We start from the raw sequence: 21167 nt of genomic DNA, 5'->3' as shown, positions 1-21167 counted from the left end.
ATCGATAAACCTTTTCCAGTTAAGAGAATGATGACTTCCCTTTAGATGGATGACAAATCAATCTGAGAAGACGATAAATGGATAATAAAGTAGTGGACACTGCACTGCACAGTGCTGGAGGATTCCGCTGAGAGCTGCATCCCACGAGTGAAAAGATTTTGATAACTGAAGCATGCATCCATATGCTAACCATGCTAGTTTTAATGATACCAGATTGCAACGTATGCCACTGTGACAGGTCCCAGTTTTAACAAAAATATAGAAAGTGCACTTTTCACAGTTGATCAAAGAAATCTGAGCAGGAAAATGGAAACAAAACAACTGACAAGAGATCTCACTGCTCAAGTTGTGCTGTTCTTCTGTTTGAGCAAGGATGACGATTTGATATTGATGTTGCAAAAGACGACGGGGAGTGATTCCAGTGAGGCTGCACATCCCTCTCTATCGCTTCACATCAGGACAATATGCAAGGGAGCACTCAAACGTGTCATATTGAGCATGCAAAGTAGATGTCATGCTGTCAGTGCATACTACACATCTGTTGAAAGTGCCAATCTCCCTCTGCACACTTACTCACAAATAAACACACAGACACAATATTTATTTAGTAGTGTCACATTTATGTGAAATATGGGCAGGGACATTATCATTTACATCATTATGAGCACGCAGGCTCAGAAATCTCAGAGTAGCAGAAACACAAGGCATAAAAGCAACATTTTCAATAATCAAACATAGTTGAAATTCTGCATTTAAACAGCTTTGTTTGTGCTGTGGTGATGATGTTAGGACTCGCTGTGAGATGTGGTTAAATATATGTGCATTACTAACATGTTCAAAAAAAATATCACATATTTCCAGTAGTTCTTTTTAAGACTTTTTTCATTTTGCAATTTTAAAGTATATGAAACTGATGAAATATCCATATGTTCTGCTTTTCTCAGTAGCTTTTGAAAATTGTAGTAATAATAGTAATAATAATAATAATAATAATAATAATAACAACTGAATTATTGAATTATTTATTTGTCTGGTTTTTTTAAACTTTAAATTTTCTCTTTTGCTGTTTTATGAATGTGAGCAACGGACAACTGCACAATTTCCTTCGGGATTAATAAAGTATTTTAAAAAAAAAAAAATTTAAAAAAAACAAAAAAAAACCAAAACATTTTTAAATTGTGTGTTGTCAGGGAGACACAACGGACTTTGAGTTGTTATTTTAGCTTCCGCTTTATTTGAACTTTGCAGGCTGTGTTTGGCAGAATCATTGAGATTTGTTTGTTTGTTGTTCCGAACAAGCTGTGATTGACAGAAAGAGGAGGACATCTCTGATGGTTGAAAGTGTCACGGAGAGTAAACAACATGGAGAGCAGGGAAGCAGGAATGGGAAATAAAGCGTCTTGTCTCAGCTCGCAGGTTGCAGCTGCATGCTACAGCAACAGGAGACATCTGTGTGCTCTTTCAAATTGTAGAAAATTCTAAAATTCGTCTCCTCCCTGGCTGCACGAAAAGGAAACAAGTCTTAGAGAGGGTTAAAATCCAGAAACACTGGTAGCCTACAGAATAAACTATTTAAAAAAACATGGTGAAAAAGATTAGATGAGCCCTTTAATAGAAAGAAATTTACAGATTTTCAAATAGGTATTGATATTTAGAGTGAAATACAATCTCAATCATTTTATTCTATTTTTAGAAGGTGCAATGAATGATGGAACAGAAAAAATAAAGATTTGCTGCTATTAATTCAATTAAATTCACCTTCATTTACATAATTTGTATGTTAGCACTTCACAATAAAGTCATCTCAGGGCACTTTTCAGACATCAATTCAAGCCAATTCATAATAAATAGCCTAATTATGGAAAACCAAGTGCTTGCATCAAATCTTGACTTCAATCCAATCCCCCATCCTGAGCATGCATGAGGCGACAGTGGAATGGGAAAAACTTCCTTTTAACAAGAAGGAAAAACCTCCGGTAGAACCTGACCCAGGGGAGGACAGCCGTCTGCCTCGACTAGTTTGGGTAGAGAGGAAAGGAAAGAGAGACCAACATGCACTGCAACTTATTAACCAGGAAGACCTGCTGAGAGACAAGAAATGCATCAACGATGCTAATAGTGTCATATATTTATACAACGAAGATAAGGAGCAGAGAGATGGAAAGGAAGGGCTCAGTGCATCACAGGGCGTCTCGCAACGGTCTCAGCCGATGGTAGAATAGCTGAAGGATGACTAGACCACCCAAATGACTACCCAGGTGACCTCGCCTACATATAAGACTTATCAAAATGGGATATTTTGAGCTTAGTCTTAAAGTTAGAGAAGCTTTCTGCCTTCTGAACCGAAACGGGGAACTGGTTCTACAAGAGAGGATCCTGATAGCCGAATCCTCTGCCGCCCGTCGTATTCTTATCGCTCTAGAAACCACAAGTACACCTGCAATCTGACAGCAAAGTGTTTGCAATATATGGAACTATGAGATCTTTCATATAGTACAGTGGAGCTTGGTCCCAGAGAGCTTTATATGTGAGGAGAAGAATTTTAAATTCAATGCTAGATTTAACAGGCATTTAACAAAACTTGTCTCTCAACTTTCTGTAAAATAAAACTTTTTGTAGTGGGAAAGAAACAATGACATGATATTTTTTGCAATAAAGAAAAAGATACATGAGCGTTTGATCCTTTGAAGTGTTTTATAATTATTTTGATTCTTGGTAAGCTTTGGAGGTGTATGTAACGTTCTTTAAAGTCTCCTCTTTCCAAAGGAGTTGAAAAAAAAATCTTTTCATCTCCAAGCGCTTCAGATGCATACTGATAGAGTGGCAGACGGACCTGTTAATTATTTAGAAGTTATTTGTAAGGAAGGGATTTTAGAAGTTCTCTGCTTTTCAAGTGTCAGTGCTTATAAGGTTAAATAACACCCTGTCTGTCAAAGATGCTGTAAATGAACGGGATGACAGTGATTTATCCGGTAGCATCCTCAGCCGGCTCCTCCCATCATGTCGCACGCATCGTGCTGGTGTGGCTGTGGGTGATAGAGTGACATTACTCAACAAGATGGTTTTCAGTTCACATGGAACCACTGCTAGTTTAACACTCGGTTGGATTTTTATAGCCCTGACCCTAACCCGCGACACTCCATCACTGCGTGTCATTCTTGATGTTGCAGAGGTACAATGAAATGACATAACAACCCCAGGCAGCCAGTCGGAAGCGTACAGGCCCGCCGGGTTGCCACCCTCTTGTTAAGATCAGAGCATCCAGCCAAAAGAACTCAAGAGTCAAAACACATGAGTGGCAACGTCTGATGTACACACGTCACTGTGCGCGTCCTTAACCACATGTGACTTGCACAGATTGTACGGAGGGAGTAACACGGTAGGAAAATGACATGGCCCAGCAAATTGAGGAGAACTGGGGTGGGAAAGAGGAGAGGACTGAGATCTATTTATAGAATGGCAACGATTTTCTTCAGCCTGTTTTGCTGCTGCCTGAAACATGTTATTTTCTCTATATGAAATAAAATGTTCGGATGCAGATATGATTGTTTCCTACAAATCGTATTAACTTCTGCAGAAAGTAATCTTGTCCCTTTTCTTCTGATCACGTCAATGTAAACATGTAAGCTTAGAGTTTTGCACCTGTTGTTCCTTGTCCTTGAAATGTTAGTTGTCAACCGTGGGAAATTTCTGTGAGTACAGTTCAAGAAGAAATGATAAAAATGAAGCAGACAACAAAAAAATAAAAGCCAAATCCAAAGAACTTATTTCTTTCCCAGCCTTTAGAGATTGTTTTACTTCTTTAGTTAAATATATATATATATATATATATATATATATATATATATATATATATATATATATATATATATATATATATATATATATATATATATATATAAATACACTTTAGTTTACTCTAAAAGCGCTATCAAATTGAAAGAATTAGCTTTTTTTTTTTTTTATAAACCTATTAAACTGCAGAGGAAAGGGATTCTTAAGGAGGCAGAAATAGTTGCATAATGACTGCAGTCGTCCAGCAATTTATGTTGCAAGATCTTTATTGGACACAAATCTAAACGCAAGAAGGGGTATAATGGCGTCGAGCTTATAGGTTGATGGGTCCACCCGCAAATGAGAAAAGGCTAAATGGAGGGAAGGAAATAGACACAGTGATGATGTTTATCGCTGGGGAAGGGGACATCATTACGTACCTTGTTAAGCCCTGCAAGCAATGCTGCGTGGACGTAATTACCCATTTAAATGAGTTTCCTACAGCGATTTTTTTTTTTTTTTTTTGTTATTGTTGTTGTTTTTTCCTTCTCAAATTAAACTCGTTGACACAAACATGCCGCACTTTATTTTCTATCATGGAAATCCTTCCACGGTCAAGTCCCGACTCATAAGTGTGAAAATACACCATCAACAGGGATTTATAAATGTAAGCTGAAGTGGTCACATGCAGCCATTTAACCCGTTTTGCTGCAAAGTGTTTTTGTTCAAATTCCTCCATTTTGCAAACATGAGGTAGTTTTAGCAGAAACAAAACCACAAAACCTAATGAAAGTCTGCAGAAAACCTTTGACATTAGAAAACTCTGGGAGACTAAAAAAAAAAGAGAAAGAAAAAAAAAAACTCTCATTAATGCAGATTTAGCTGCCTGTGGTGGAAATGCCTGTATTTACATTAATGTAGGATAGAAAAGGTCAGCTTCCACATTCTAAAACACAAACCCCAATACTTGTTTTGACCAGGAGTGAAATTTACTTGCAAAGGAAGCTTGAAATATAAGTTTCTCTGCTGCGGTCTCTGTAGTATTGAGGAATATGGCTTTTTCTGTCCCTGTGGCTTAGGAATATTAAAACTGGAGCTATTGTATAATGTCTGCTGGCATTGCAGTGAAGGAACATAGACGCATCTTCTGTGTATTTGTCCCTCCTTGCAGATAATGGTAACAAAGAAATTGCCATGCATTTCTGTGTAAATCTTTTTTTAAAGCTATTACATATTACATTAAAGCTATTCCCACTGTTGCCAGTGTGCTTGCTCAGGATGGGAGATTGAGTTGGACTCAACTCAATCTGTTGGTTTCCTTATATAGGCTGTTATGAATTGGCCTTCATTATGTTTTCCCCTCTGTCTGTAAAGCGTCTTGAGATGGCATTGCCGTGATTTGACGCTATATAAATAAAGTTGAATTGAATTGAATTGAATACATGACCAAAAGAAAATGCTTTTCTGAAAATAACCAAAGTGAGAAAAAGTAATTACACTTCTCTTATAATGACAGTTATATCTGCCCAAAACTAATTTCATCCAAATGTGCAGAGAGAAAAGGTATTAATTAGAATTCTTGGATATCAGGTTTTTAATTGTGTTTCTCTGTCTTGTCTTAGTTTCACTGCAGGTTGCCAAACTTTTAACCACATTGTTGTTCAAAGAGTTTCCCAGGGCTTTCTCCTTCGTGTCGCTCCCATGCCTCTTTGAATGGCAGGGAAAATGGGGGAGGGAGTCTGTGTGAAATGTAACAATACTAACTGTGAACGGAAACTTTTCCAAGGACCCAGCTTTGACACCAGGGAAGAGTGACCTTTGCCAGTGCTCTGCTTTTTTTTTTCTCTCTCTTTTGCTTAAAACAAAGATGGAGCAGGAGGATATTAGTTAGCATTTCCTCCTATCAGATTAAATGTCAACTTCTGCATGCATAATTGTAGAATGGAAGGGAGGAAGACTTAAAGTGAAAAAAAAAAACCACTTGCTGGTAGACGGATGAATCCTTAGTTTAGACAGTAACTCTGAAGGGACTGTCACTGTGCTTAGCTACATTATTATATGTTGGAATCTGGATGTTTGGACTCCACCTGCTTTGCAGTAATTATAACATCAAGTGAAACTTCATCCAGCTGGAAACAAGATAATTATCTGTGTGCTACACGACTATCTTTTAAAAGAATCTAAAGAGGGCGAAGCAAACAAAAAGCAGTAAACATCATTGTGTTACTCACACAAATGCAGCATTATACCTTTGTTTTGTTCACTTCAGTGGTGAGCAGTCTCTCCTGTTTCCCTCTCCTTTCATTACAGCAAATTCATACAAGTGCTTTTGTTTCGAGACTTAAACCTGGATTTGCATTAGGGAGTGTATGTATGGGCTGTTTGATGAGCGCATAGGCTGTTGGCAGGCCAGCTACTATAGCAGCAATATCAGGCGCCTCAGAGGCATGCGGCAGTATGGCTGGAGCAGCAGCAGGGTAGCGTAATTGTGCATTGTTCATCCACAGAACAGAGGCAGAGCATGTAATGAGCTGTAGCATTTTCACCCAGCCAGCCTAATGGACTATGACCGAGTGTAGGCCCTCTTGGAGCCCTCGCGCTCCCTTCTGCCCTGTGTGGCCAGTGTCTCGGGCCTCCGCTTTTCTTCTCTCCCATTCCCCCATTCTTCTCTGCCCGATCGGCATCAGCCATTCCTTTACCCCTGTTATCCCCTTCCTTTATCTCTGTTCCCTTTCCCATTGTCCCCCTGTCTGAAGAGATGGCGGGACCCCTAATGTGTTCAGTGTGTGACTCTTTTTCTCATTCATGATGTCTATAAACCTCTAAGCGGCAAGTCTGATTCAGCCTGACATAAATCAGAATAGCTCATTGACGGAGCCCTGAATGCAGTGTGATTACATTAAAAACCTAAACACTGAATACAAATAAAAGTTCAGGGGAGAATTTGCTGATGTTAGCTGTAGCGGATTTGCTGTTGGAACTCCGCTCATTTTTTTCTATCAAAGGCTGTTTTGCATTTTGATTATCTAGTTCTCGTGAAAGCAATTCATGTGGGTCGGTTTCACTGAGGTTTGTTTTTCCTGGGATTAGGGCTTTTCACCAAGTGTCCAGGCAAATTATTTACAACCATATGTAGTTTTGCAGAAATGCAAGGAAATTTCTTTACTTGAGTAAGCTAGAAAGACAAGAATGCATGCTAGGGAGTAGATTCCAGATACCCTGGAGTGGATGTGGAAGCTGAAAACAATACATTGGACATCAGTTATGATCGATCGAAGGGAATCAATAACAACTTTACTCACAGTTTTTTTTTTCATACATAGGGTTAAAAGAAAGAAAACTGAGATTTTGTTGTCTGGCTATGGAGCAGTAATGGCCACAACTCCTTGACTTTCCCCTCACGTCCATGTTTTGACATACCAAAACTCAGGCAGCCAAGTAAATGGATGGAAAGCGCTTGGCTTCTGTCTGTCAGACTGCTGCGAGTGTGGTTGCTTCCCCAGTAACCTCCTTATTTCAAGATTATCTATTCATGGTGTAGGTTTGTCGAAGTCAGCGAGTAGGGAAGGCAACATGTCTGTGCTTGTTAAAGGGAAGATTGCTTATAATCTCTGCGGTTTAATAACACAGATTGACTCCTCCTTTTGAGAGCACGGCAGGAAGGTCACTGAGGAGCTGACTGCATGATACTTTTATCTAGTTCAGAGACTGTAACATCAATGCATCAGCATGCATAATAAATGCACATAACATGCATGCACGCTAAGGAACATAAACACTGCGAGGGGAGAGAAGCCTTCAGCTGCTTTAAAGACTCCTTAAAGCGACCAGCAGGAAAGTTCACGTTTTTACATCATACCTTTTATCGTGCTTGTGTGAAGATTTGAAGGTTTGCCTGGCTCAGCTTCACAGTTTTTCTTAGAATTAAACACAGCGAAGAGATGCAGGCTACCTATGGTCAGAGCTGGGTTTTGTGTGTGTGTGTGTGTTTTTTTTTAAACTAACCCTTGTACTAAGCAAATATGGCAGCATATCTACCTTGTACTCTAAATAACTAAATAAGCACATTTTCCTAAATGTCAAGCAATTTCCTTTATTTTATTATTGCCTAAATGTAATTTTGCTTGTATGAATGATTTATTCCAAAAGGAGATAATCCAGTCCAAGCTTTGTTTTTCCCTCAGTCTGCAGCCAAAACATTGTCCACTCTAAATGTTAATGTGTGGCTGCCCCTTTTTGTTTGCGTGTGATTGGACAGCAGACAAAATACCAATTGGACTGGGGGAGGACAGGCTGCGGGAGCAGTGTTCTGACTTTTCATTTGTTCACTACCCAGTAATGATTATTTTAGCCTCTAAGCCCCAGATTTGGCCTTGTTTTGCTATGGGAAGTAGCATCAGTGGGGACAGAGCAGCCTTGCCCTGGCTGAGAAGCTTGTCTACCGGCTAAGCTGGTTGGCAACGGGAGTCAGGTACACAACACGGAGGATATTTGGAGCATCGTCACAGCAGGTCAGCTGGGAAGTGAAAGGGTCGAGAATGACAGAATATGTTTGGGTTGGGATGAACCGGGTTTATATACTATGCTCCTTTGTGAAATCATGTAGTGGCTGAGTGTGAAAACGTTCTAATTATAGACCGTCATTATTTGCCGTGTTTGCAGGGTTGGTAACGAGCCAGTTGCCAGCTTGCATGAGCAACTGCAGAAAGCTGACTTTTGGTTTAATTTGGAGGACCAGCAATAATCCAGACTAAGTCCTTTAAAGCTGAAGCCCCCCCTCCTCCTCCCACCACTGTTGGATTACGGGAGTGTCTTTAAATGGATAAGGACCTGCTTATCAGTGCTTCCCTCAACACTTGTTTGGGACTTCAGATGTGTAGGAGGATGGTTCATCGTCACCCAATGTGACCAGTGTGGCTATGAGTCATAGAGATTAGGCGTCTGACAGCTGTAGATCAATGATAATCACAGTTTACAGTTTTTAAACCCCCACAGTCACAAAGGCATATGGATCCCAGCATATGCCTCATCTTCGAGTCCCAGTGAATTTTATCAGCAGGCGGAATCTGACTAAGAAAAACAGCTAAATTCGATGTCCAACAAAACTTGTTACGATGCTCTTTGTTTTCTCATTTGCTTTTTCAAAGCTATATTTGTTAACAGTTTGAAGCAAAGGCTTCAGCTTTGATGGAGGTTAAAAAAATGTCGATTTAAAGACAATTGGACATGAAAGATCTGAGCTTATGTTACAAATGATCAAAACTGCAATAAAAAGACTGGACAAGCATTTATTTCACTGTATTTTCCACAGTAGGGCATTTTATATATAAGTATTATACATATTGTTGGAACATTTTAAATATTTACAGCTGCTTAAACTAAAAAGTTGTATGTATTTATAACTAAATGAGGGTCAGTGCAACATTCAACACCGTTGAAATCAGGTCTAGTGCTTAGTGGGAAGCTAAGCTAAGCTAGCAGCAAACTGGTTTGAGCTTTATGCTTAAAAGATTAGCACAGATTTGATCTGTCGGTGTAATTTTTATCAAGGAAGCCCATAAGAGCATTATCCAAAAAATATGGGAAGTCATTTATAACCACTGTATGAGATATTAAGTCAGTCATAAGCTGCGCAGAAGTCATTAAATCTGAATAAAACTTAAATGAAAGGCGTTGTTTAGTTAGCGTAAGGGACTAACTGAAACATAGCAAGTTCCTGACTTTGCATGAAAAACCAAAGCTACAGGAAACACACCTGCTCAGAGCTATTTGTATTATTTGTATTTGCATCACTTTACTGCAGTATGCATCATATTTGATACACACAGTTTCTGAGACCTTCTTCAATGCTTTTGGCAAAAACCGCTCAAAACTCTGTTGAACACAATCTGATACTTGTTTTCTGCCGTCCAGGTGATACCCTTTGCACTGCAACAATTTTGATTACATCACATGGTATCAAATTGTAAATATACAAGAAAAATTTTTATGTTATTTTATTTTTGTAATGGGGACAAATAAGGACTTTAAGATCAAAATATTAGAATTTTCTCTCAATTTGTTCTTGAATCAGGCTTTAAAGAAGTGCTATGAGGAGTGGTAGGAGGTTTTAAGGTTGTTGTGCTGGAGCAGGGGACAGGCATTCATCTACAGTTGCTGAAATACACAAATGCGATGCTTGAGATGCTATATTTGAGGATGATGTTGTTGAGCAATTCATTGGTGTGTGATGGTGGTGAGGTGAGGGAGCAGAGAGAATTCCTGGTGGGCCCAGTCTGTGAACCCTGAGCTCTTGGCTTAGGAGCAATCTGGGAGTTGCAGAGAAAGCTGAGCCACATGAGGGGAACATAGAAATAGAAGCACCTAAGAGTGAGCACTTGTTTACCTTTGTGTCAACATTTTTGACTCAGCTCATTAACCTGTGCACCTGGGTGATACAGAACAGAACATCTCTGGTTTCCCGTTTCTTTCTCTCACTCTTTCACAATTAATAGCAAGGACTAAAGGTACGAATAAACAAGCTAAATTTGCTAAATTCACTAAATTCACACTAATGAACAGATGCAAAGGCAGGGTGAAAGGGGTAGCTTTCACACCTCAAAGGCAGTGAATCGATTCCAATTCACACATAAATCCTGTAGCACTTTCCTCAAATCTAATCATGGATCCATTTAAACTGCGTTAGCCGGGAGTCTACTTACCACTGGAATGGGTTCTCATTTTCTAATATTTTACCCAGCATTGGTAAAAAATGAGGCAAGTACAAAGAGAAGGCAACAATATGCCTTCCATATCTGACAAGGAAAGGAGTTGCTGTGTTCATCTGAGCTCTTCCTTCCTCTCCTTCCATTTCCCATGCAGCCAACGTCCTCTCTAAATTGTTTTGCATGACCTTTGCTACAGTAGCTCTAATTATTACCATCACACAGGCCCTGTAAGGCACAGCTAATTATGCCAGATTTATCTGAAGGGACATTGGTGCCATTCTTCACAGGCGTGTCTTGGCTACCGTCAGTACGGGTGATCTAAACCTAGAATAAAGTTAATTTGGATAATACAGTAATTGTAATTATAGTCACAATAATTACAAGCAGAGTTTAATAGCAATGACGACAAGCCCATTAGCAATAGGTATCCAAATGAATTCATTGCAGTATACGCAGTACCTTATGTAATTGAGAACAATGGCATTGCCAAACAGTTAAGTGTGAGAAATGCTGCACAACATGCATAATAACATTATTACAGAGCCAGATCGTTGCCGTTTCCTGACTACTGCTTAGAGTCCATGTTTGACAGTGGATGCTTAAAGATGTATTTTCAAAGGCATTGTGGGATTATTCGTTAATGTAGGTACTAGGACCTCTAGTCATTGCATCTCATAAAGAGTTGTAACTAGAAGAAGCAATATTTTTCAAAGCTCCGACATGAATGAAGAGGGGCAGTTGGAGCCGTCTTTTGGCTGGCGGGCAACTCGTGTAATGAGCCTAAGAGGGTTCCAATTATTCCACTTGCGATCAAAACGAAGACGGAGATTACTTCTCTTGCCTCTTTTTTCTTTGACATTTTACACAGTAACATCTTTTGATAGGGGCCGGGAGAGAGAGGAAAAAAAAACGATTGCCAGTGAGAGTCTGAAAGTCTTGAACATGCTCCAGCAGTACAGTCCTTTCTGTCTAGCACTGACAAGGCAATGCTTCTGCCCTTCTTTTATTTTTTATTTTTAGATATGTCTGTAATAAAGCACCTTTTTTCCAGTGCATGGTTCATTAGCTGTCTGTCAGTGTATGTCACCTGCACAAGACAGAGTAGAAGCTTTCTCATGACCAGAGTCTTTGGCTACAACAGATTTGATGGCTGATCGCCACCATATTTCCACAGAACTATTGTAAATTGTGTGGAGGCATGTTGGGTACTCACTCACTCACTGCAGTTGTTTTTGTCTGCTGCTTAACAGTGTAAATCATGTTCCATGGGACACAAAAGGGAGTTGAATTATTCGATTGTGTACAAATTTTTTTCCTCTGCCTTGCCTGATTACAAGTAAAAGCACATTAGATGCCTTGGGGGTAACTAAAAGGATTTCTCCACTGTAGGACGTCTAACTATATCAGCCTCAGAGACATAAATGATGAAAAAACAACAACAACAACAACAAAAAAATAGACAAATAATATTATGTACCGCTGCACTGAGACAAAGAGAACTCCACCAAATCTGCATCGGCTTAGATAAACATCCACCCCTAAGATATGTTCTTGGTTGATAACAGCTTAGTGTGAGTGTTTGCAACACACAGGAACACAAGCACACAAGCACACAAAGCAGAGCTTTGATGAGCACTGAAAATTACTACATGTTGTTTATGGAGGCAGAACAAAAGGATTCAAGGTCTTCATTTTAAGAAATCAAGCTATGGAAAGGTGGATGCGGTGCCTAAAATGCATGTCAATTGGATGGATTTGAATTCATGATATTGTCATAATTAAACAAGATATCGGCTCCTGTTTGTTTATGTTTGTGTAGAAGAGAGGTATTGTTTGTGTGTAATTGAGATTTGAGAACACAATGCCTTGCGTTCCCCTCGTGGATCTGCCACAGGGGTAGGAGGCACAGATCCACCGGCTGTTGCTGTTTTCCGTGACCCCATATATCCCCCGCAGTGAAAAACGATGTTTGCCCCCAAAGACGGTCCCAATACAAATTAAATTAAATGAAGTCAGTGCAGTTAATCCCTGTGTGTTTCAGCACTGAAACGCCCCCCCACCCTCCCTCACGAATGAGTGCATCTGGACCCCTCTCCACTGGCCCTGCTCTCAAGCTGCCAAACTCCCAGTCCCTGACAGAGACAGCAGCCCCCCCCCCCCCCCCCCAGACTTTCTGCCCTGCTACTACTGTATGTGTGTGCTTGTGTGTGCGTAAAAGTGTGTTTTGTTTTTTTTACTGTAAATTTGTGTTATGTTTTTGCCTTTCTGACTCACACACAGTTTATTCCTTCTCACTTGTTTGCCTGCGTGTCTGTACTGTGTGTGTGCGCGTTCTTCAAAACAGATTTATTTTTGCTTGCAACTGGCTTGTGCATGTCACTTTTCTTGTTTGTGCTTTTTTTTTTTTGTTTGTTTGTTTGCTTACTTGAATTTTTCTTTTGTAAGTCTGCAGTTGAATATAAGATACAAAGCCACTGCTTGTTCACATCTCTCAGGCTGCGAACTGAAAAGTAGCGGTGTAACCGAAAGGGAACGGCGGTGTGGGACGTTTTTTTGTTCTGCCTGTGCCCTAATGGCAGACTGTCACAGTCCTGTTAACAAGCTGGATTTACAGATGCCGTGGTCTTCAGCAGGGAGATTATGCTCTGCTGTCAATCCCAACACTGACATCTGCCTAGAAGGACCATCCTAAATATTAGCACCAGATGTGCTTCACATTGAAGCAGCAAACAGGATCAAAAAGATATCCGGCATCCGAGGCCAGATTTTTTTAAAAGGATCTGCCTGGTTGTGACGTAGGCTAGAAACTCTAAGTAAAGAATCTTTCTTTTATATGTTCTCTGGCATCGAGCCACATCATCCACACCGATTTGAGCATTAGTTTTGATTTGCGTGACAGAGTTTAAGCAGCTGGTGCACATAGATATTGTGTTTACAGGGTTGTGGGTTAGGAGGGCGGGAGGGTTTCAGATCAGCTGAAGCCAGGAGTGCATATTTTATATATGTGTGTGGCCGCAGTTTGCACATTTTTATGTGTGTGTGTGTTACAGATTTGAGCACCTGCACACATGCCCTTTGAAAAGCTCCATCACCCCTCCATCCAGCCAACACGCAGTGTAAACATGGTTTGTTTGAGCGAGTGGCCTGGGGTTGTTGGATTAATGAGCACTGATGAAGTTCCACTCGTATCCTAGGTGCTGCCTCCCTATTTGCTGGAGTGGCTGTGATGTGGTAGTGTGTCTGGAGGCGGTGACTCATTCCCTTTACCCAGTGTCAGATTAAGGCATGTCAATAAACAGACCCAGTCAATCCATCTCAGAGTGACTGCATCCGCTCAGAGAGCCTCCCAGTCTGTAATGAGCTGCTGCAAATCTCCATCCAACTAAAATGTCTGGAAAGATGCCTTGTCACAGTGAGCGAGAGAAAAAAAAAACAGGGAGGGAGGGCAGCAGAGACAGAGAGACTACAGCTGCACCGAAGTGAGCCGCAGCCACCTTGTAAACCGCCCAGAGAATTGTCCCCCAAGCCACACTGCTGGGTGCTGCGGGGGCAGAGGGGGTGGGGGGGGGTGGGGGCGTGGGGGGGGGGGGGGTGGGGGGGTGGGGATCTAGATCTCACTCTCAGATGCACAGATTTTTATTTTGTTCTCATCGATGTCACGTTTCCTGTTTTGTTCATTAACTATTCGCTCCTGATTTATTAAAAAATAGTGGGAAATGTTGCTGTTCATCTTATCGCTTCTCATGTAGGCATTTAGATATGTTTACATGATCTGCTGCATTTCTGAGTATTTTTAAGGCCTAGCTCAGGGGAGGTAAGAGAAACCTTTGGGAATATCTTGTGCACTAAAATATCATGCCCCCTCCTCCCAACTCTGGCTAATGTAGGCCACAACTGAGAATGGAAACTGCTATCTAGTAAAACTCCCCGACAAATGAAATAACTGCTACCAACTTGTTTACCCATTCCCATCTGTGTGTGTGTGTGTGTGTGTGTGTGTGTGTGTGTGTAGATAGTGTGGGGATTGGGGTGGGGTTTACTAAATCTACCTGGATTAGATGTTCCTTTAACGTTTCCGAAGTCTATTCATAAAAATCACCACCTACCTCTCATGTGGCGCCATATGCACATTAACGGATTTGGGGATGAGAGGAGTGTGAAAACTTTTCAGTCTGACATCTGAATTAGAGAAAATCCCTCAAGACTTGCCTGAAGGGGAAGTTCCCGCTATTTGATTTTGATTGGGCTCCACAGGCTTTATAAAAACTAAGCCGATTTCTTTTAGGAAACGGCGTAGATAGTCAATTCGTTTTCCTCCTTTTTATTTTTTTTTTTAAACTGTGTTAAACCGTGAATTGTAATGACATGCAGGTACTCAGGTTTTCTTTCTGACCTCCTGAAAGATGGTGTCTGAAGACAAATGCAGACCCAAGTACTGAACAGGTGTTTAATGAAACCCCATCTTCTTTTTGGTGCCATGCTGAAACTCAAAACCTTCTTTTCACTCTAATGGCTACTATAACTCCATCTGAAAGGCTTAAAAGCACCAACCTTGTGTCTGCAAACAAAGACCAAACAAGAACACTGCCCAAGACGCCACACCGCCACCAACCGCTGGGCCTGAACCGTGTAAGACAACGGCTCTGACTTAAGCCCCTTAAGCATCAGCCGTCTCCGCTGGAATGCAGACGTCTGCAAATGGGTCCTATTATTTAAAATCTTTTCATCATACTGAGAGGGAGGGAAATAGTTTTGACGTTGAGAAGCTCATGAATAAAGAATGCTGTTTCTATCAATGTATGTATAATTAATCACATCTCAACTAACTGGACTTCTGTGAGCCTGAAGTCCTGAGTGACATGGAGACTGGTCTGGGCTATTGTCTCTGCTTCTCAATGTGGGAGAGAAGGATGATCTGCAGATTTTTACGTGCATGTGTTGCAAAAGTGGAGCAAGTGACAGCCACAGCACCTTGGCCTTTTCCTTATAGAACAGGAACTGATTGTTTTTTATATGAATGGGGAAATATTCCCTCAATTTCACACGAGAAAGCAGGAAAAATGACACAAAAATGCAAGCAGAAAGTGCTGGGTTTTTTTTGTTTTACGTATCTGTTTCATTGTGTTTCAGAAGAACTGCTATGTGCAGTCAAACAATGCGTAACGCTTAACTGTTGTGGTCAGAGACACAGATGATCTTGTGATGGCGTTCAGTTTGTTGAGTCTTTTGTTTCTCTTTTCAGCGGCTCACAAAGGCTGCAGAAATGCATAAACAGCAGCAGAGCAGGCAGATCTTTTAAAAGGCTTCCCTCCACTAAATCCCTCACTTTCATAGCATGATTGATTTTCAAATGGCCGACTGGGTTTGGGGTGAACTTATGGGTGATGAAGTAAAATTATGCTGAGAATGTGGCAGGGTATTTGTCACACGTGTGCACTTTTGTCACAATTGATTGTGTATAATTTGAGTTTGCAGGAAAGCCAGTTGATATTAAATGGTAACAACTCACTGTATTCATCACGCTCGGGCCTCTCTTAGCAGGCAGAAATAGAAAATGTAATCTTATCCACAACCACGGCTGTGCCTCAGGCACTCTTTCACCCTTTTTACTGCTGATCCTCCCTCTGGGGCCATGCCCTCTCTGAAGGAAGAGGGAAATCTATAATCTAGCAGATGGCAAAGGGTCTATGGGAAATTTTATAATCAAATTGAAGGTGTTGATGTTGGTCACCGGGGTAGAGCGCAAAAGGTTTGCGATACCTAGTGTTTTTACTCTCAGACATTGTGAACAAAATATCAGCCCACCCAGAACAGGTGCATTCATCACCTGCATTGTGGAAGTAGGTGTCATGCTGACTGAATCTGAGCTGCTTAGAGGCACTGCTGGGTGCAGACCCAGAGGCGAGGATGTCGGGCGCCAGTTCAGAATTGCGAGTCAGGGATTGTTGGAGCAGTGCTTTTGCGGCAAATAGGGAAGAGAGAGAGAGTGTGTGTGTGTGTGAGTGTGTGTGTGAGTGTGTGTGCAAGAATGCGATGAACAAGAAGCTCAAAGTGAAGCATTTCTTTTCATAGGCACAGTGTATAGGATAAGAAAGTCACCTGCAGACCCACACACTCCTCTCCGTCTACACTGCAACACTACATGAAAGGAGTTCATAGATCTGTAAACAGTCATTTTTAAACACCGACCGCCCTGCCTCTGTGGTGGTATTTTACTGCAGTTTCCTATATTTTTCGTCTCTGGCTCCAGTCTACCACAGTCAAACCTAGTGGTATTATAGGACCTTCTTTTTTCCTACTAATAGTTGTTTTGCCTGTAAATCCCTGAAACTCTTCTCCATCATCTATTCGTTAAAGTGGAACTATTCTGTGCATTTCAGGCTAATTTATTTTTATTTCTGAGCCCAGAAGGGCTGGGATTGATCGAGTTATTGTCACAAATCGCTTTATTTACTTCAGACCGACCCTCTCCTAGGCTGTCAGATCAGCCTGCGGGCAAAACGAGTGGATTGAGACTCTTCTGCATTAAGGCCCGCCTCCCGCCACTGCACTACATCGGGAGCGCGCACCGCACCTGCTTTCACCGTCATTATAACATCTCATAAACAGAAGGATTAGGCTAATATGAACTCAATGAAAAAAAAACAAAAAAACTACAATGTCAACACATAGCATACAGCCCTACATGTTGGAACCTGAATCAGACCCTGAAAACGAAGTGGAAAACAGCAACCCACAGCAACGAATGCAGCAGGATGTCTCTTTGGTAAACTCACCAGCCATCGTTGGAAATAACTTTATCCAACGTTTTCCACCCGCCTGATGTATTTGTACATGCCCTTGTTAACCAGTAGAAGGTAACCAATCACCGAACCTTATCCCCCGGGACGTCACAAGGATTTCCAAGTAGAAAAAACTCTCTAAAACGACGTGTTTTTCGTCGCCTTGGAAACCGAACGGAGAGCGTGCTGGAACTCAAACTCAAACTCAAACATGCGTTTAGGTGATAAGACACGGTGCCGTTCACATGTCTGATGAGGATTCAACACTGTAACACTGTAGAAAGCTCAGAAAACTCCAAATACCAAAATAGCACCCCTTTAAGCAATGTAATCTATAAATAACAAGGGACATTATGTGGAACAAATATTTCTTTCCTGGACTGAGGGAGTCTGGGACTTTGCTGCAGCAGCAAGGCACAACCTCATGCTGCTTAACCACACAATGAAGCAGACAAATTTGATCTGACAGACTTAATTGATTCTGTCTCGTCTGTTGTTCTGTATGCTTAAGCTGTGCATTTTAGTGTGGCCGTAAGACCATTCTTTGTCCAAAACAAGCATGGTTGGATGTTTTTTCTCAGCTAAATTGATGACATTGGTCGCATCCATGACAGACATGAGCCACTCACTTCAGTAATCAGTTTTTCTTCTTCTAGATGCCCAATCTCATTAACTCACCCTCTCCAAGTCCCCTCTGCTCCTTTGTATTAGATCAAATTGATCTCAAAGTTAACTTTGCCTAAAAGATTGATCGCGTGCAACTTTGTTTTTGGCAGGATTAAATCCTCTGTAAATGAATAAATGACAGTCTTGAGATTACAGTATTTTGCGTTGTTGTCAGACCATTTAAAAAAAAAAGAGAGAGAGAGAGAGAGAACGAAGCAGCTGGTAAAATAGATTTTTGAGTCAAAAATTTTTGCAGCTAAAGGCATCCCTTTTTTTTTTTTTTTTTTTTCTTTTGCTGCATGATGTTAATGCATGTCACTATATTTATTCATATTTTACCAGCTGTCTATCCTGTTTAAATGTAGCTCTGTGCGGTATCAGCCTCAATAATCCTTCCAGTGGGGCAGCTGTGTGACTTTTTTTTCTCTCTCTCTTTCTCTCCTATCTGTGTGACATCTGCTGAACTTGTCAGGTGTTTACAGGGGTAACAACTGGTGTCATCCCCCCCTCCCCCTCACCTTCCCTCCTAGCCCCTCCTCATCTCTCTCTGCTACTCCCCATGCAATGAATACACTTGCATCCAGACTACAGAACCAATTGTCACGCTGGGAGGAAGGCAAATCAAATCTTACGGCAGCAACTAGGCGAGGAGATTGCTTTTCCTCTCAGTCGCAGAACAGCAAGTCCAACATCCCCTGGCTTCAGGTTTTGATGGAGAGAAAGGAGCACAGGGTGAAAAGAGGAAAGGTACTGAGGTGCAGCTGCTGGACCACAATTCTTTTGCTGGTCAAGTCGCACCCATTTCTCCCATCCTCACCATCTCTCATACTCCACTCTCTTTCCACTCCCCCCCCCCCTCATCCTGACATTGCCTATCAGTCATCCAGCGACACTGGGGACTACATTCCTGCCTCCAGTTCTCCAGATGAAACGGAACAATAATTATGGGGATAGAGTGGCTCTGGCCGCCAAACTGGGGCCGCTCAAATCACAACAACACATTGTCCAACCTGATTAAGCAGCCATTTGTGGCATCCTCACTGTAGTTAAGCAGTCTTCATCCTCTTGCCTGAAACTTGACCTCCCACCAAGATATATTGACATGTCTTCCAATTTGAGGTTGGTCAGAAATGCGGGGGGAAGACATTACATTTCTTTACAGGAAGCCAGGGCTAATGCATCCGATTCTTCCTCTGAATAGGCACTTTTGAGTGACTCATCGGTGCCCAAGGTTATGCCGTCACATGAAGATTTATTGTTTATTTCCTTTGAATATGGGATAACAAACAAAATAAACCACATTCCTTGAAAGACGAGTAGCTGCACTTCCCAAGAGCTGAAGTGGAAGAGAGGGTAATGCAAATTTAAAGGTGGCTCTCTCCGATGCACTTACGCCCTTAGGAGGGCTCAGTGTACCAAAAAAAAAAAAAAAAAAAAAAAAAAAAAAAAAAAAAAGCCAGGAGAGAATTGCAATATGGAAAGTAGAGTTTCATTTCAGGACAGGATTGAGTTGAAAGCAGGGGCGTGCTCCCTTCCTCTCCAGGCCGTATTTGCACCAAACATGTCTACCAAACCAATTACTGGCTGCAGCCAGAGTGACGTTCACAAGAAATTTTCTATCTGGTCTCTTAAATGAAGTTTTCCTCTTGTTACTCATGCTTTGCATTTTCATTAGTCTCTCAGTGGATGCTCAGCCACTGTAACAGATGAGGCGGTTTAATTCGTGGGATCAAAGGAGAGCACAAGTGCAGCACAAAACATAATGCATATGCAGAGCCTAATTTTCTTATTATAGAAACATTATTCCATCTATACAGTAGTGTTGGTAATGGGAATGTTGCTGTGCAGTGTTCTGCCAGAAAAAAAGCAGTGTTTAATAAACAGCATATACAACCACATCTAAAAAATTTAGTTTGATTTATAAATGAATGAAATAAAAAGTGCAAATCTCCCCATTAATTATTAATCTGAATTGCAGAATGTTGCAACTGCTGTTACCTTTGATATTTACTGGAGTCGGGCTGCATGAGAACAAAAGGAGTCAGGGTTAATACAAAAGAACAAACACTGTCTGCTTCAAATTATAGAATAATAATTAGATGTTAATTAGATCCCTTTTTACAAATTATCCTTGGTATAACAATGATAAGTTAAAGTTTAAATTAGGGCTAAATGGTAAAAAAGAGCAGGGACGATGCTAACCTTCAGCACAAACTTGTTGCATTATAACTGAACAAAACCTAATCGGTGCCCTGGGCTGCAAAGTTGCTCCTCATGAGTCAAATTTCCAGCAAATTTTTCCAGTAAAGTAAGTGAGGAGACTAGTAGTTTTTTGTTTTTGTTTTTTTCTCCTAATTATTTAATGTACACATCTGGCCATGTAAACTCCAGCAACAGCCAGCTTCTGCAGGAAGAGACGACAACATGTTATGTTCTATGTTACTGAAAATACAAAATACAAACAATACAAAATAAAAATACGCATTTAGTAGAATGCACAAATTCTTCTATTTTTCATGGACTACAAGAAACAGGTCATGATGGCAATTTGACAGAATTAAACACCACACACATTCCTGCCGTGATTTGCTGGCATAGATTTTATTATTTTATTCATGCTTTTATTTATTCATTTATTTCAAAAGAGATCAAGAAGACAAGTGCTTCTGCACTGGTTCCACTCCTCCGCATTGTGGTTGCACTTCCGTACAGGGTCTAAAAAAAAAAAAAAAAAAAGTTCAAACTGTTCCAGCCCATTAACATCTAATAAGGCGAGCGCTGGCGAAGGCGCACACTGGGTTGTTTGACAGCTGGGCCATCGCTACCTCAGCAGCAGACCTGTGTCACATATACAGTCCACTTGATAATCAGCAACTGTGCTCCAGCAGCAGCATTAACCTTTCTTACCATCAGGGTGACTTTTTTCATGAAGGCTTTGATACTGGCACTCTACACTTCCCTCGGAAGTCCGCCATTGACTCTCAGCTTTTATCAGGATACAATATCTACATGCTGGAATTTTAAGTGAAGGCTGTGCTTTCTCTCTGCAGAAGCACCTGCATCTTATCAAACTTTGTCTGAAGGGTCATTTTGTGGGGAAAGAACTGGGAAAGTCCTTTGAGGGGTTTTTATAGTTGCTCTCTGACATCTCGCATAGTGCGAGTAGATGCTTGGCAGATGTGGAGGGGCTACCTGCTCAGCGTACACTGACTCCTGTGTCCATGCGCTCCTCTTGTCA

General features: G+C 41.0%; 1 protein-coding gene across 1 annotated transcript in view; it reads left to right on the top strand.

Moving 5' to 3' along the window:
• Positions 1-21167, top strand: part of pcdh19 (protocadherin 19) — a 53366-nt gene that overhangs the window by 8213 nt on the left and 23986 nt on the right. The window lies entirely within an intron of this gene.

This window comes from Telmatherina bonti, assembly GCF_933228915.1.
Source record: "Telmatherina bonti genome assembly, chromosome: 12".
In the NCBI taxonomy this organism is placed as follows: Eukaryota; Metazoa; Chordata; class Actinopteri; order Atheriniformes; family Telmatherinidae; genus Telmatherina; species Telmatherina bonti.
This window is presented reverse-complemented; position numbering and strand designations above follow the sequence as displayed.